The sequence below is a fragment of the Pteropus vampyrus genome, unplaced genomic scaffold (assembly GCF_000151845.1).
Source record: "Pteropus vampyrus isolate Shadow unplaced genomic scaffold, Pvam_2.0 Scaffold22, whole genome shotgun sequence".
Taxonomy (NCBI): domain Eukaryota; kingdom Metazoa; phylum Chordata; class Mammalia; order Chiroptera; family Pteropodidae; genus Pteropus; species Pteropus vampyrus.
In genome coordinates, this window is record NW_011888803.1 from 2,242,160 (window position 1) to 2,259,715 (window position 17,556).

Sequence of the window (17,556 nt, forward strand, 5' to 3'; positions counted from 1 at the left end):
TCCTTGTCCCATCTGTTCTCTGTAGATTGGTTTATATTTTCTAGACTTTTATATATAGAATCATGGTATGTACTCCCCACCCTGCAACTATTATCACTCAGGATAAGTATTTTGAAATCTATCCATGATATTGTGTGTATCAACACTTTATTTTTTACTGCTGAGTACTATTCCATTTCATGGTTATTCCACACTTTGTTTATCCATTCAACTGTTGATGGACATTTGGATTGTTTGAGATTTTGACCATTACAAATAAAGGTATTATGAACATTTGTGTACAAGTCTTTGTATATATGAACATAGGCTTTTCTTTTTGCTCATAAATAAAATTTTATTGGAACATACTTGAGCTCATTTGTGTACGTATAGTCTATGGCCACTTTTGTGCTGCAAGGGCAGAGTTGAATATTCACAACTGAGAGAGTATGAACACAGGCTTTTATTTCTCTTGGGTAAATAGCTAGGAGTGGAATGGCTGGATGATGTAGTTGGTGTAATCTTAACTTTTTATAAAACTGCCAAAATGTTTCCAGAGTGGTTATACCATTTAACATTCTCACCAGCAAAGTATAAGAGTTACATCTCTTGGCATGGTCAGCATTTTAATTTTTAATTATTTTAGTGTAGTTCTTTTACATTCCATTTTAATTTGCATTTCTCTAATGACTAATGATGTCGAACATCTTTTTATGTGCTTGCTTACCATTTATATATCTTCTTTTCTGCAAGTGTCTATTAAAATCTTTTTTTCTCAGTTTTTTAGATATAATTGACATATAACATTGTATAAGTTAAGGTGTAAAACACAATGATTTAATAAATATATATATTGTGAAATGATTACCACAAAAAGTTTAGTTAACATTCATCACCACACATAATTTTTTTTCCAGTAGATTTTTTAAGATCTATTCTCTTGCTGCTTTCAAATATATAATACACCATTGTTAACTATAGTCACCATGCTGTACATCCCTAGAACTTATTTATCTTATAACTGGAAGTCTGTACCTTTTGACCACAGTCACCTATTTCCCCAGCCCCTGCCTCTCACAACTACCAATGTGATATCTATTTCTATGAGTTTGGGTTTTCTATATTCCTCGTACAAGTGGTATCATACAGTACATGTCTTTGTCTGCACTCAAGAGCCATATATGTTGTGAAAAATAGCAAGATTTCCTTATTTTTATGGCTGAATTCCTCTGTGTGTGTGTGTGTGTGTGTGTGTGTGTGTGTGTGTGTGTGTGTGTGTGTGTGTGCGTGTGACATTTTCTTTATCCATTCATTCGTTGTTGGACACTTAGGTAGTATCTATGTCTTGGCTATTGTAAATAATGTTGCAATGAACATGGGGGCGTAGCTATCTCTTCAGGATAGTGATTTTGTTTCCTTCGGATGTATATACAGAAGCAGAATTGCTAGATCATTTGGTAATTCTACTTTTGATTTTTTGAGGAAACTCCATACTGTTTTCCATAGTGGCTCTACCAATTATATTCCCACCAACAATGTATAAGGGTTCCTTTTTCTCCATATCCTTGCCAGCATTTGTAATCTCTTTTTGATGATAGCCATCTGAACAGGTATGAAGTGATACCTCATTTTGGTCTTAATGTTCATTTCTCTAATATTTAGTGATGTTGAACATCCTTTCATGTACCTGTTAGCCATTCGAATATCTTCTTTGGAAACATGCCTATTCAGGTCCTTTGCCCATTTTTAAATTGGATTATTTATCTGTTCATTTGTTTTTTACTATCTTTTAGGGATTAGTGGCCCTCATTGCCTGATGTCCAGTATCTGGAAAACTATTATTTAATATGTCTGTCTGGGTTTTTAAGTTTTTCAAATGGGAGGGTAAATCTAGTCCCTATTTCTCCATCTTGACCAGAAGTTAAAGTTTTTAGATGTGTCTTTTTACATCCTCTATTACCTTTCTGTCTTTCTGTGCCAGATTTATATTTACTTATTGCTTTTCCTTGATTATTGTTTGTTTCCTTGACAGGGTGACTTCCTTTTTGCTCCTTTGTCATTTTATATGAATCTTTTAGCTTTAGTTTTTGCAGATGGTTTACAGATGAGCTTCCCTCCTGTTAAATGTCCTCTTCTGATTGAAATACCTGGACGTTGTAGAATATATTCTGTGATACAAAACAAGATTTAATGCACTTGCCCCATCTGCAACCAGATGCTGAATAGTTTTTTTTTAGACGAGCTGTTGGATGTGACAGTCCTGATGCAGAACAAAGCCCATTTTTTATTTTATAGAAACAAAATAGTAGATGAATAATTCAATTTACATTTGTTTTATCTTATGCCCCTTTACCATATTAAAATGTAAGTTCCTTGAGAGCAGAGGCAGTGTCTAATTTATCACTGTATTCTCACCACCTAAAGTACCTGGGACTTAATATCTATATGCAAATTTATGAAACAAATGAGCATATACCGTCTACCCTCAAGCGATCCCACCACTGTTTTTTTCTGCCTGAACATAGCTCAATAAAGTTCTTCTCATTGTCCTCAGCCTTTCTTAATTTTGTTATAAGTATATGCCATTCTTGTTTTTTCATTACTGTTTATACTGTAAATTTCACCTTAGGAGATGGTTATTTTGGGACTGCTCTACCACCTAAAGGAAGCTAAAGGTTGGAATTTAGAGGGAGATTTTAGAGAAGGCTTTAGCCCTGATCCACTTATCCAAAGTGTGCTGGACTATGTCTTTGCAGAACTTGTCAGATTGTTGTAGTGCTAATGTCCTTTTAAGGTGCGAGTCTACGCTGATTTGCAGTTTCTAAGCAACATTGTTAGGCTTATGGATTTCCATCTCCACTGAAAAAATTGTGAAATGACCTGTAAGATAAACCTTAGCCTAAATTTGTTCTTAGTAGATATAATTAGCCTTGTTTCTAAGCATTTCAGGCATAGCCTAAAAGGGAGTTAAAATAACACATTGATACATAACTGTGGGCATTGAGGAATGCTTTCCATTTAAATGTTTTCTTAATTTTAATAGTCGACCAAAAGTAACTCATGTTATTTATAAAGTACTTAGCACATAGTTTGGCACAAAATGAGTGTTCAATAAATGCTAGCTATTGTTGTTGTTAAAGTATTTTTCTTTGCATCTTTCTTCTCTAGGTCTGTTTCTATCATGATGCTCTGATACCTATTATATGAAAATGCGAGTTACTAAAAAGACCTGTGAAAGAACAGTTGACTTGTGCTTTATGTTTCATGCACTAAGTTTCCATTTGATCTGTTTCCTAGTGTGAAGGCTTATGTCACTACTGTCGTCTTTAGTGTTGCAGCCCTCTCCCTTTCCACACTCTGTATCATCTCCATCCAAATCCAGCCCTATCTCCTTTGTTTGTCTCAAAATGATCAAATGATAGCTATAGCTTTCTCAGGTGCTTATGGCCAAAGCTTCCCTGCTTCCCTACAAAATTACAAACAACAATCGCCGCAACAGTAACAGCTGATATTTGTTGACTGCTTTCTCTGGGCTGGACTGTATAGCACTTAGCATCCATTATGTCATTTAATAAACACAACATATTTATGTAGTAGAAGATAGTTTGTGAGTTATGGTATGCTGTTAAGGTAAATGCTACTGTCATTCCTCAAATTTTGATCAAGTCTCGTTTGAGTGTTCTATCCGTTTCGTAGCTTTGCTTCTGGGTGATGGCGTATAGATATATCATGTCTGTGGTTGACAGGGAGGGGAGTGCACGTGGGAGGATAAGCATCAGCTCCCAGAGACCAGAGTGGAGGTGACATGACTCTGAACAAGAAACACAAGAAGAAGTGTATTAGTTTTCTGTTCTTTCTGTAACAAAGTACCATCAATTTAGCAGCTTAACACAATATAACTTTATTGTTTTAGAGCTCTGTAGATTAGAAGTCTAATGTGTTTCACCGGGCTAAAATCAAGGACTGTATTTTAGCAGGACTGTATTCCTTTTTGAAGGCTCTGGGAGAGAATCAGTTTCCTTGTCTTTTCCAGTTTCCAGGGGCTGCTGGCATTTTCCTTTTTTTTGGCTTGTGACCCCCTTCTATCTTCAAAGCAAGCAATGTCAGGTTGAGTCATTACTGTTGTGACATCTCTCTGATTCTTTCTCTTCTGCTTCCCTCTTCTATCTGTAAGGACCCTGTGATTACATTAGGCCCACCCAGAGAATATAGGATAATTTCATTTCAAAGTCAGCTGGTTAGTAGTCTTATTTTTTTGTTGTTATAGCTTTTATTTTTGTCTATCTTTGTTAAAATATACTTCGAATTTTGCTTCAAGACTTGCAAATTACCTAAAAATTATGTGCATGGGGATTTATAGTAAGCTTATTTTTTTAATAAATTTAAAAGTTAATAAAATAATGTATAAATATTGTGGGTGAGACACTAGCACTTATCTTCTATCTGGTTATTAAAAAGAGAGTCATGCTGGTTAGTAATCTTAATTCCATCTACAACTTTAACACCCTTTTATCATGTATCCTAATATATTTTCAGATTCCAGGAATTAGCATGTGGGCATTTTTGGAAGGCCATTACTCTGCTCCCACAAGAAGTTAAATCCTTATTTTGGGGGTTTGTGGAATAGCCACATCTCTCCCATCCCAGGAGATTCTCCTTATAGGGTTAACATTAGAGATCTTCATTATTCTTATAAGACAAAAGACAGACTTTATTGAGTGCCTATGTACAATATGCCACAGCAACCACAGCAAAAATAAAAAATAAAAAATAAAAAAATTAAAGTACATTACCTCTTTTAATCTCTACCACAATCTTGCAATGTAGTTATAATGCCCATTTTACATATGAGGATCCATAAGCTCAGGGAGGTTAAGAAGTGGATCCAAGTCCATTCAGCTACTATGCGTTAGCTTTCTTTGCTATGTAATGAATTACTACAAACTTAGAAACTTAAAACAATACCAATTTATTAGCTCACAGTTCTGTAGGTCAGGAGCCTGGTCATGTTGAGTCTAAGTTCTCTGCCCATATTCTCACAAGGCTGAAATCTGGATATTGGCTAGAATATATTACTATAATTTTTTTCCTGGAGGCTCTGGTGAAGAATCTGCCTACAAGAAGAAGAAGCTCATTTTTGTTGTTGGCCAAATCCTATTTCTAGGAGTTGTAGGACTCAAGTTTCTGTGTTCTTGCTGACTGTCAACTGGGGTCACTCTCAACTCCTAGAAGCTACCTGCATTCTTTGTCACATGCTCTCTTCATCTTCAAAGCCAATAATAGAGACTTCCTTGTATTAAATACCCCTCGTGCTTCCAATTTCTTTTGCCAGGAAAAGACCCATTCTTTTTACGAGTTTACTCGATTAGCTCAAGCCTACTGAAGCTCTCTTTTTTTAAGGTCAACTGTTGCATGTAATATAAACTAACTAAGGGAGTGATATTCCATCATATTCACAAGGGGAGGGAGTCTTATAAGGACATGAGTCACTGGGGTGTGTTAGAATTCTGCTTACCTCAAAGGGATAAAGCCAAGCTTGAATCCACATCTATTGGATTCCAAGGCCAGTGCTCTTTTTCCTATGTCAGTCTGCATACCAAAACAAAGATTCTCGTTTTTTTCTAAAAAAAAAAAAAGTGTTTTCTAACACAAAAGCAGCAGCCACCATGCTCAGAAGGGCAGCTCAGGGCACTAAGTACTGCCGAAGGTCATGTGTATTGCTCAATCTGCTGACTCTTTGGTTGGTGTGGACCACCTGCTGGGACCATAGCTCCTCCAGCTCTTCCCAGATCTTCTCCTTCGACTTCTCTGAGTCCTGGGCCAGAGTGAGCACATGCCTTAGTAAAGGATATCAATTTCTTCCACACAGCACCTGCATTGTTAGGTAGAGACAGATGTTGGTTCCAGTTTGTCTTTGTATGATTCAATTTGTTCTTACAGGTTGCTGTTTGTCTTCAGATTCTCATTAGTCCTTGCTCTCCTGTAATTTATATCCAGCTTTTATTCTCTCGTCTCTCAGAACCACTGATCTGCAGTGACTTCAGACCAACCACCGGAAACAGAAATAATTGCTTTCATTTTTTACTTCATCAGCTCCCATTTTTATTTTCTCTGATTAGTGGCTTTTTTTTTCTCTGATCTTTTCCCTCCTAGACTTTTATTTCCCTAACTTCTTCTACAGTTGTGTAAGGTTTAATCTCTGCAAAACCCAAAACAACCACCCCCACCAAAAAAACCAAAACCCCACAAGTCATTGTGATTCTGCTTCCCCGATTGAGCCCTGCCTGATAAGAACATCCCCAAGCCTCTGTATATTGTGTTTCCTCAGTCTTGAATGCTTTCCCTCCACTCCTTTCTTTGTTGTGTTTCAATCTATCCTTCAGGGATGAGCTCAAATATCACCTCTTTTATTAGCATGTCCCTGATCTTCTGTCCCTGAGCACTGTTGCTTCTTCCTCTGAGATTCAACAGGACTCTGAACACATACATCTCTCTTAGGAATTTCTGCTGTTTTATGATAGCTTTATTAGTGTCATTGTCTCTTTGAAGCCTAATAGAACATTAAGCTCATAAAAAAGTACTTAAAATTTCTAAAATAAATAGTAATAGTAAAAGTTTGTTCCAAGAGTTTTAGAGTAAACTGGAATGCAAATATAGATTTACAGTTTTAATGACTTGTTCACAGGTATGTGGATAATCAGGACCCAAGCCTTCTAACTCCAGGTATTTCCAGCGAGTTAAAGACTTTGGTGGAGAGTTGAAAGTTGAATATTTCTATATAAGTAGATATCTTTGTTAAAAAATCGAGAGTAATACTAAAAAATCTTAGTAATAATGTAGAGAAAAATCTCTACCATTATAAAAACTACTACTATAAGGAAATTACAAAGAGAAATAATATCCTCTTCTCTTAGATATAGTGAGCTTATTTTTGGCAGTCTAATGACACATTGTATATAATGCTGTTAATTCCTATTTATTCTTCCATCCATCCATCCATCCATCCATCCATCCATCCATCCATCCATCCATCTATCCATTTGTCCATCATATATATGTTGAGTATCTGTTCCAGGCTCTGTGCTAGATGTTAAACAGATGGATAGGAAAAACACTTTCCCTCTAAGGTTTTATGTATGGTTGGAGAGTTGTAGGGATGATACGAAACACACATACACATATATACACACACAATATTTACAATAAAGGGTAGAGGTATGTGTTCTTTATTGTTATAAATAGGACTATCCTTACCCTTCTAATATTTCCTCTCAACTGCAGGGACTCAATCTTGGAAACTACATTTCCCAGACTCTTTTAAGAGCATGGTTCCTGTTAGAGTCAGCTAATAATAGGCACTCAATCGAGATTTGGAGAGCGAGGGGAAAGAGGAAGCCATTATTTTATAGCAGGCATACAGTCATTAGCAGGTGGCAGATGTGAGTTTTGCCTATGAACATCTTCCTGGGCTGCTAGCAGCAACAACAATTTTCTGAAGTTTACCCATTTTGTTGCTGCAAATGCCTCTTGACTCCCTGAACTTGCAGATCCAGAACTGACATTGTGACTTCTTATCCTCAGTTGTCCGACAGTGGTATAAACCTCATTTAACTCCTATATTAAAAGTTTTCTTACTCAAAAAATGTAGTGTGGCTTCTGTTTTTATGACTAAATTCTGCATGACATAGGATAGTAAAAATCCTCAACATTTTAAGAACATTATTTTAATAGTCCTGAGGATGTTGCAATCAGTGGGAAATTTGCTTCTTTGACAACAACCCCTGGTTATATACTGGACTGTGATGAAAGACAAGGAATTTTGTTTGAGTTCAGGGTTATGTATGTTTGGGATATAAAGTGTTCAACTTCAGCCTGGGGACCTCCTAACTCAAGGATAGGTCCTGGTTCCTTCTTTCTTCATAAAATTTAATTCTAACTGTAGGGAACATTTATTTTCTTTGAGAATGGTCAGCTCTCATACTGTCTTTTCACATATACAGAGATTGTAAAATAATTTTTGGCTAATAAGTATACCAAAGATAAGGAAGAAGTATTTCACTCTGAAAAACAGAAATGTAATAGAAATTTAAAAAACAGAGCCAACGTAGATCCAAATAAAGTCCTTTTTGTTGGGATCTGGAATTTCAACACACAAAATCATGAAACAATATCTCAAGACTGTACAAGGTAGGGAACTGGAACTGAGACTGCTGCATAGAGCCGGTAGGATTGACCCATCCATAGAATGGAGACTAGAAAAATGTGGCTCACCAGCCTGGGAAAGTTGGGCGTAGCATCCTGGTTTATTATTCTTGTGGGATGCCAAGTTGAAAACATTAACATATATATTGATCAAGAAAATGTATTCCAGCAGAGACAAATAGGAAATTGTTCTCTAGAGATGACCAGAGATCATATGTGAGACTCCCACAGAAACAATCCTGCTGAAGATAAAAAAATAAATTACAATTCTCACAAGAAAAAGAATCACCATTAGGGAGAGTCAATATATACAATTAATAAGAGAATTAATACCACAAGAACTGGAAATAATACGACTATCTAAAACAGAGTTTATACTTAGTATATTTAATATTTTTAAGGAGGGAAAACAAGGAAAAAAGCCCATAGAAGAACAGAAAAGTATGAAAAATGAACCCGGAGATTAGAAAAAGAACTAAGTAGAACTTTTGGAAATAAAATAGACATGGGAACAAAAACTCAATAGTAGATTAGACATAGTTGAATACCTTAGTAACTTGGAAGAGAGAGTTGAGAAAATTACTCAATACAGTTTACATAGAAGAGATGGAAAATCTGAGCAATTAGACTGACAAGTTTCTAAATACATTTAATAAGATCAAGAAGAACAGAACAGAGAGAATGGGGAAGAGGCAATATCTAAAGAGAAATGGCTGATAATTTTTAGAATTGAAAAAATGATATGTATCTTCAGATTGAAGGAGACTATCAGTCTGGGTCAAGATAAATAAAGCCAAATTTATATCCAGAAACATTGTGCAGACTCTGTAAACCAAAGACAAATATCTTAAAGGCATCCAGAGTACTTATTAAGAACAATTAGTCTGATAGTGACTTCTCATTAGTATTAACAGATGGCAGAAGGATTTGGAAGGTCATCTTTAAAATGTTGAAGGAAAGATAAGTTAAAAGATGCCAACAAAATTCTATATATTCAGCTAAATTATAATTTAACAGGTTGTTGGAGAATGCCTTTCTTAAAAACCTGATCCATAAATTAAATTTAAAAAATTTAATTTAATGGTTTTACCTGGAGGTTTATTTAGCTAAAGAGCACTGACAAAGGGTAGATGGCTTTTTAATGGCTTCTGTTTCTTAGGCGTTTCTTATTCAGGGCATAGAATGGAAGTAAGAGGATGAAAAGAGGGGAATTTCTACTACTTTTCATAATAATTCAAGTTCCTGTGTCTATTGTGAATAGACTGATGCGCAGATTATATACATGAGGAGGAAGACATTAGTCTTTTGTCTAGATTTGGGCTATATTGACTCTGAGGCTTAATATTTGTCATTAGAAGAAGAATGTATATGTGTTTGAGTCAATAGTTAACTGCTAGATAATCAGGAAGTACAAAGAAAAACAATTGCCTCTTGCAGTGGTGGGGAGACTCCAAAAACCAGGCGTGAGACTAACATAGCCTGCCTTGAACTACCTTAAAGTAGTTCCCAGTGATGATGTTCTAGTTTGAATAACTCAGATTTAGGGAAATATTCTGTTGAGTGATTACTGTATCCCACAGATTACTCAGAGCTGGATAGGTAGAGAATTGGAGAATGCACTCCAGAATAAGATCAATTCCCAATGGGTAGAGGGTGATGTTATCCTGAAGGGAGGTGGAGAGTCACATTCTGAAGGTCTGATGAAGACAAGTGGACAAGATTAGAAATTGGGATGTGACCAACAGGACAGCACTGTGAAGGGTTTTAACTTTTTATGATTTTCTTTTGGATTTTAATGGCAGGCTTACTTATCATATGGTTAAAGACATTCATACTCTACATTTTAATTTTCTTGGACTATACTAATTTGTTAGTAAAGTTTGATCTACCAGTACAGTAAAGAACCAAGAGAAGAGTCAGTGAAAGGATGTGTGGCTTGCTCCACAGTCATCTCTGTTCTGAGACCCGCTGGTGGCAGCAGTATCCTATCTAGGGGGCCTGTGATCCCATAGTGGTCCACAGTGTACTCAGAGCAGAGAGAGGGAGGGGCACATTCTATGCAGCAGAAGTAGGTGCAGAGTGGATGGCTCAGCTCACGAGTGGAGCTGAGACAAATTCCTGCTTTCCCCAGTAGAGGAAAGTGGCTCTGAAGGGTTATTACACTCTTTTAGAATGATAAACTTTTTTCTTTTTTTAAAGTAAATTAAAAAAAAAATCTTATAATTTTATCACCTTAACATAACTTTTCTTGTATTTGCATTTTCCAGTTCTGGACCACTCTCATATGCTCCTAATAAAGATGTAATCATATTATTTATGACATTTTATCTCGTGTTATCTGCATTTGAATTTTTAGCTCTGTTAGCAGCAGTGTGGCATTGGACAAATTATGTAACCTCTTTGAGCTCTATTTTCTTTTTCTTTCTTTGTAAAATAAAGTAAAACGAGAGTAATATGAGCTCCCACAAAAATATTGATTGAGGGGCTGAGTATTGGAGATAGGAAGATAAACAAATGCAGATATATATGGTTCCTGTCTCATGGGCTTACGGCCTAATTGGGGGCTAGAGACAAACTTAGCTGTACGACTGTGTGGAGTGTTCTGGAGTAGAGGTTCATGGTCTTCTGCAAGCCTGAAACACAGGGATTTGACTGAGTTAGTTGAATGGGGGACACTCCTTGAGACAGTGAAACTTGAGCTTAAATCTGAAGGATAAAGAGGAATTAGACAAAGAGGTGAAGAAGAATGTACTGGCCCAGGGAACAGCATATGTGAAGGGCCTGTGGTGGGAGGGAGCATGCAGTGTATGGGAGGCTCTGAGGTCAATGTGATTGGACAGCAGGGAGAGCATGTGTGAGAAGCACATAGGCAGACTGGCATGGCCTAGAACAAGCAGAGCATGGAAAGAACATTCTGGCTGTGGAGAGTGGATTGAGAGGGCCAGGGTGGGTGTAGGTAGACCAGACGATAGCTATTGCAGTACTCTCCAGCCAGAAGAAGATGGTGCCATGGTGGTAATGGAAAAGATGGAATGGAGGGAATGGATTCAAGGGATATTTAGGAAGTAAAATCTCAGGAACTAGTGACAGATTGGATAGAGGGATAAGGGGCAAAGGTTTCATGAAATCTTCTTGTGAGTGAATCAGATGGTTCTAAAACAGTAAACAATATATTGAAAAGTGGCAGACATGGTTACACAACCTAAACTCTACATAAAGTTTCCTTTGAAAAAGATGCCTTTGGAAAAGAATGAATGGAACATGGATAAACATGAAGTTTTCTGATATAGTCGCAAAATTAATTTTAAAACACCCCAAGCCTTAGCTTCAAAGTATGTAAAGCACCACCTAAAGAAGTCCCATGTGGATTAAGGTCAGTTATTATGATCAGAATTACTAAGATTTTATCAAATAAGATAAAGAGTGGGAAACATGAAGTGAAGTGAGACTTCTGAAACTATTTGACTTAAATAAAATCTACCTTAATTGAAACTCACTGTACAGAACTGGAAAAAGATGGTTTGTTCAGAGTCAGTCACGATGTAATAGAAAAGGTATGTTTGAGAATAGTATTTTGCTTTTGTTTTTCCTTTTTTTTGATAGAGGACTTACTTTGTAAAAGACATAGGGATATTATGCATTTTGATTCTACGCACACACACACACACACACACACACACACACACACACACACACACACACTTGGATTTAGTTACAACTTTATTCACCTGATATAACTGTACTTGATATGGAGTAATTCTAACACAGGACCAAGAGATTTATTCAAAAGATAAAATATAATGTAATTTTCTTTACAAAATGATTCACAACAGCCTGGAATATAACAAGCTCTCCACCTGGCTTTAAAATAGGCAATTTACAAAAACAAATATTTTATACACATTTCAGGAACATTTTTGTAATATAAGCCTCATGGCTTTAGATACTATCAATATACTAATGACTACTAAATTTAAATCTCTAGCCCAAATGAGTCTCCTCAATGTGACACTTGCATATCCACTACAATATTCCACTGAAATATTTTTGAGGTCCTACTAACTGCTGGACACTATGGTGGATCTTGGATAAACAGCAATGAACAAAATAGCAAGGTTTCTACCCTCATGGGGTTAGTGTGGAAGAAAATCATGCAAGTAAACTCACACAGGAATGTATCTTTTTAGAGAGTGGCCCAGAGCTCCAATGGAAAAGGGATAGGTGAGGCAAGAGAGGAAAGTGTAGGAGATGGCTTTACATTTAGTGGTGAAGAAGCACCTCTCCAAGAAACACAGGCTGGGACCCAAAGGTCACGGAAGCATCCGAGCAAGGGGTGTGCTGGGGAGACTGAAGCAGATGCAGTGAAGGTTTTGACATAGGAAAGACCTGGCATATTTGCTGGACCGAAAGGTCAGTGTGGCCGGAATGTTTGAGTAAGTGTTTCCCCCCCCCCCCCATACTAGCAATAAATCAAGGCAGTCAGATAGTTGGGAAGGGGTTTTGGGGACGGGAGGCAAATCAGAGGTAACTTGAAAGTAGATTTAGGAGCCCAGATCGATATATTAAAACTCTGGTTCTTTCTAAAACATTATCCCCACCCCACCCCCATGTAAATTTTGTCTACTATTATCTGTCAGTTGATCAAGGAAATAGTTAAATACTTTCTCTAGGTAAGTATTTGAAGATTATCTAAAAGTGAAAATGCTTTCTCTGATTAATCTTGCTCAGTCATCTGATTGTAGGAGAACATTTTGTGTTGCAGTTATTTGTGTGCTAGAAACTTCTGGCCTGGGTTATTTAATATTCACAACAACTAATGAGAATGTTTGTGTGCTTGAGAAGCAGAGCAGGAAAACTATTACATTTTATAATTAACTCTTGGTTCTTGTGTAGTGGTTCTCTTTGTTCAAATAGTGTTGTTTTTGTTTTGTTTTGTTTTTAAATCAGAGATTCTTATTTATAAAGGCCAGTGTGATTTTCCTAATTCTTTTAAATTTTACTTTGATTCATTAATATGTTATACCATCATTAATCCAATTCGTCCAGACTTAGAACACTTTGCATTGCTACATCTATCTTAACTGTCATCAAATTCCTTTGACCAAAGAATTTCCTTTCTTTATTTACCAAGCCTTACCCTTTTCTTAGTTTTGGTGTTCTAAGTTTTGAAGATATGGTTTTCACTGTTTCAAGATTATTAGGTAGAGCTCATGTCATCTTTCGTTAGTTACATAAAGTTTTGAATCTTACTTTTCTCATCTGTAGAATGGAGATAATCTCTTTCTCATAGAGGTGACAAGGTTAAATGAGATGTAAAACATAGCAAAATGCCTGTCACTTGGCTTTTGGCAGATCATATAGCACTACTTAGAGTGATATTTCAAATAGTGGAGATAGATTTGCACTGGTTCTTTTATGTTCTTTCAATTAGTTCCTTTGTGTCCAAGGTCACATTTATTTCTCACTTGGGATAGAGGAAAGGGTTACTGGGTGGCACAAGGCTGACTGTGGTCAAGAGGAAGCAGCAGAATGTCACAGTACCTTGATCTGAAGACTCTGCAGTTGGGGTGAGCTGCTAAGGGACGTCCAGACCACTGTTTATGTAAAAGCTTCTAACCTTGGGGAAGAAAGTGTGGTTGGAAGCAAAATTCAAAAGTGCAATCCAGGGCTATAGCCAAGAAACCAGGTCCTTCATTCAAAAAACATTGATTGAGAAACTGCCATGGGCCATACTCTATGCGAAGCACTGAGTTCACTAAAGTGAACAAAGCACAGAGCCATAGGGAGCTTATAGTGAAGAAGGGGAGCCCTGTAATTATATCATGATGCTGTAAGTGCTGTCATAGTGATGCTAAGCAGGGAAAGGGTGCGGGGGTCTGAGAGATACAAGGAAAGAGTGCCATTTTATAATTCTGGAAGAGAGATGGGAGACAAAATGTTTAAGAAACCCACACCGGAGCCAAGAATGAAACCAACAATTTCCCAGTCAATAGCAAGGATAAGAAGGTAAGTTGTGGGTCAAGTAGTAAAAATGAGTTCCGAATCACTCTATTTCAGGTTCTTAAAGGGGCCAGCCAAGGAACCAAGCAAGCAAGGTAATGAGATTGATTCTGATAGTACCTTTGGTCAAAGGAATTTGATGATAGTTAATATAGATGTAGCAATGCAAAGTGTTCTCATTCAAGGTAATGAGATTAGGATGCTCTCTGGAGAGTTGGATACTGGTCAAAGAACAGAGAGATGCTTCCTGATCCACCGGGGGACATGTTCTCCTTACTGTCCAATCACACTGACCTCAGAGCCTCCCATACACTGTATGCTCCCTCCCACCACAGGCCCTTCACATATGCTGTTCCCTGGGCCAGTACATTCTTCTTCAACTCTTTATCTAATTCCTCCTTATCCTTCAGATTTAAGGTCAAGTTTCACTACCTCAGGGAGGGTCCCCCATTCAACTAACTCAGTCAAGTTCCTGTGTTTCAGGCTTGCGGAAGACCATGAACCTCTCTACTCCAGAGCACTTATCACAGTCGTACAACTAAGTTTGTCTCTAGCCCCCAACTAAGCTGTAAGCCCATGAGACAGGAACCATACATATCTGCATTTGTTTACCTTCCTATCTCCAATACTTAGCCCCTCAATCAATATTTTTGCGGAAGCTCTTACTTTCATTTTATTCTATTTTTATTCACTTGAAGCAGAAATGTTTTAAACAGCTCTACTGATCTGAAATAGCTCCTGACATAAATTTTGTTGGATGTAGCTCAAGCAGGATAAGATTTACCTACAGAGAAATAAAATTTCTGCTGAATATATGGGTGGGCGAAATGTCAGTGAGTTACTTACTTGTTACCCTGGAAATTCTAGTGGACTGCTGTGTTTGGGAACATTTTTGAAAGGCTAAGTATTCTAAATATTAACTGGAAATCTCCTCACCAAAGATTTTTTGTTGTTGTTGCTGGTTGGGGGAGTTCAGAGGGTGTCTAAATTGGTTTATTCTGCTCATCTTGTCTGGTAGTATCTGGCTGCACAGATGTGACATGATGTGTCTCTAGATACTGGTATTCAAGAGAATAGCTTGTCTGTGGGAGCCAGGAGATCAGTCATTTGTTGGGTTCTGGCTATTGTCATTCTATTCATCTTCTTTTCTTTAAAATGCACTTTCAGGAAACTGTGTCTTAATTGTCTGGGGGAAGTTGCAGCTGAGACAGTAATGCTGGAGAGATTAGAAGTATTGACCATCTTTCTCTGCAGCCAGGTTTTGTCAGGTTGATTTCCTAGCAAGGAATCACTTGAGAATAAACAGCAACACTAACTTGCATTTACATTATGATTTCAGAATAATTGTGTTCTAAAATTTTCTCAAGTATTATAATTCGGAGAAAGTGGAGAATTATATAGGAAATACTTTACCTACTCCTTACTACAGTTCATTCCCATAGTTCCTACAATTCTCCATGTCTACAGTTCATAAACATATCTATTTAAGTCAATAAAAACCTGGAAATTATTTCCATAGTAAAGTAGAAAGTACTCACTGGTGGAATTATTAAAATCTGCAAGTGTAATTTAATTAGCAATAAGCGTGCCTCGGAGAAACCTCATTGGCTACGATACTGCCACTGCACAAAACTTACGAGTGTAATTTAAAAATCATCAGGAGATTTAAAAATCACCATTTGAGTCTATTCTTTCTGATGTTGCAAAGAGATCTCTGTTACCTGGCTTGTTGTTTTAAGCCACTGTGTTTTGGAGTGCTTTGTTATGCAGCAATAGATAACTGAAACAGTGAATCTATACCTGGTTCATGATGAGCAGCGGGCCTTGTGGAGGCATTTAGTCTTAACTGGGCCCAGCAGCAAGCTAGGAGCTATTGCTTAAAAGGTGAGTAGTTATCAGCAGAGAAGGACTCTAGGGGTCTTTGCTATAATTCTTTTATTAGGGCTTACCACAGGCACCTGGAGTTCCCCTAAATCTACTGATCATGAGCATGGAGTGGAAGGGTGAAGTAAGTCAAAGCTTGGACCTCTTGAGACTTCTTTTTTCTTTCTTTTTTAACTATAGTCACCATGCTGTACATTACATCTCCAGGATTTATCTATCTTATAACTGGAAGTTTGTACCTTTTGATCACCTTTATCCATTTCCTCCACCCCAGCCCCACCTCTGGCAACTCTGTTCTTTGTATCAATGAGTTTGTTTTTGTTTTTTATTTTCAGTATCTAAGTGAGATCATGCATGATTTGTCTTTCTCTGTCTGACTTATTCCACTTAGCATAAGGCCCATATGTATACACATATATATATATACAATGGAATTATATGTGTGTGTTTATATACACACACACAGTATATATAACATATATACATATGTATATGTACATATGTATACACACACACACACACACACATATGAATGAATGACATTTTCTTTATCCACTCATCATCCATCAATGGACGAGGGATGAGATTGCTCCCATATCTAAGCTGTTGTAAATAGTGCTGCAATAAACATGGGAGAGCACATATTTTTTCAGGTTAGCGTTTTTGTTTTTTTTGTATAAATACCCAGAAGTGAAATTGTTAAATCATATGACAGTTCTGATTTTGGTTCTTTGAGGAACTTCCTTCCACACTGATTTCCATAGTGGCTGCTGCAGTGACTTCTTTAGCTCTGGGCTCCACTCAAAACTCACAGCCTTAGAGCAGCACAGCTAAATGTGATATCAGTTCCTCCAACCCAAAACAATGCTGAATTGCTTTCCGAGGCTTATAATTTATACACTAACTGGCAGTTTATGTTAATCCCCACTCCTTTATGTCTTCACCCACACTTGTTATTGCCCTGCTTTTTAATGCTTTCCAATTTGTCGCATGTAAAAAAAATCTCATTGTGGTGTTAAACCATTTTGCTGATTACTCTGAGGTTGAACTTCTTTTTACATGTTTATAATTTTTGTTTCCTCTCTTTTGAGACATTTGTTTGTGGATTTTACCCATCTTTCTATTGCATTATTTACCTTGCTTGATGTTATTTATATATTTTGGGTAAAATCTTCATTTACTTGCTTACTTTTGGCTAGAGAGAATAAAATGGTGAGTTTATAGTGAAGAAGATTCTCCAGGGTATCCCTTGGCTGTTGTTTTCCCTCTCTGTTTACTTCTTGCCTCGTTGAAGAAATTAGTGAACTTTTTCCAGAATGTTGTCACTTCACCCTTTGTCCTACGGATTACTTGAGTAGGGGTGGGGGATGGGTGAGGGTGGGAGAGACTGGAGGGGGAGGCAATATATCTTGATTCCTGGAATCTTCTCTTTTTCTTTGTCTAGTCACTATTTCAAATGTTACTGTGCAGTTATGTCCCTCCCTTTGAGTG

The 17,556-nt window shown here is 37.1% G+C and overlaps 1 non-coding gene across 1 annotated transcript; it reads right to left on the reverse strand.

Moving 5' to 3' along the window:
• Positions 1–15,669: 15,669 nt before the first annotated feature.
• On the reverse strand, positions 15,670–15,815 carry LOC111736870. Its single transcript, XR_002779270.1, has one exon. It is a non-coding gene; the product is annotated as a U4 spliceosomal RNA (small nuclear RNA).
• Positions 15,816–17,556: the final 1,741 nt, after the last annotated feature.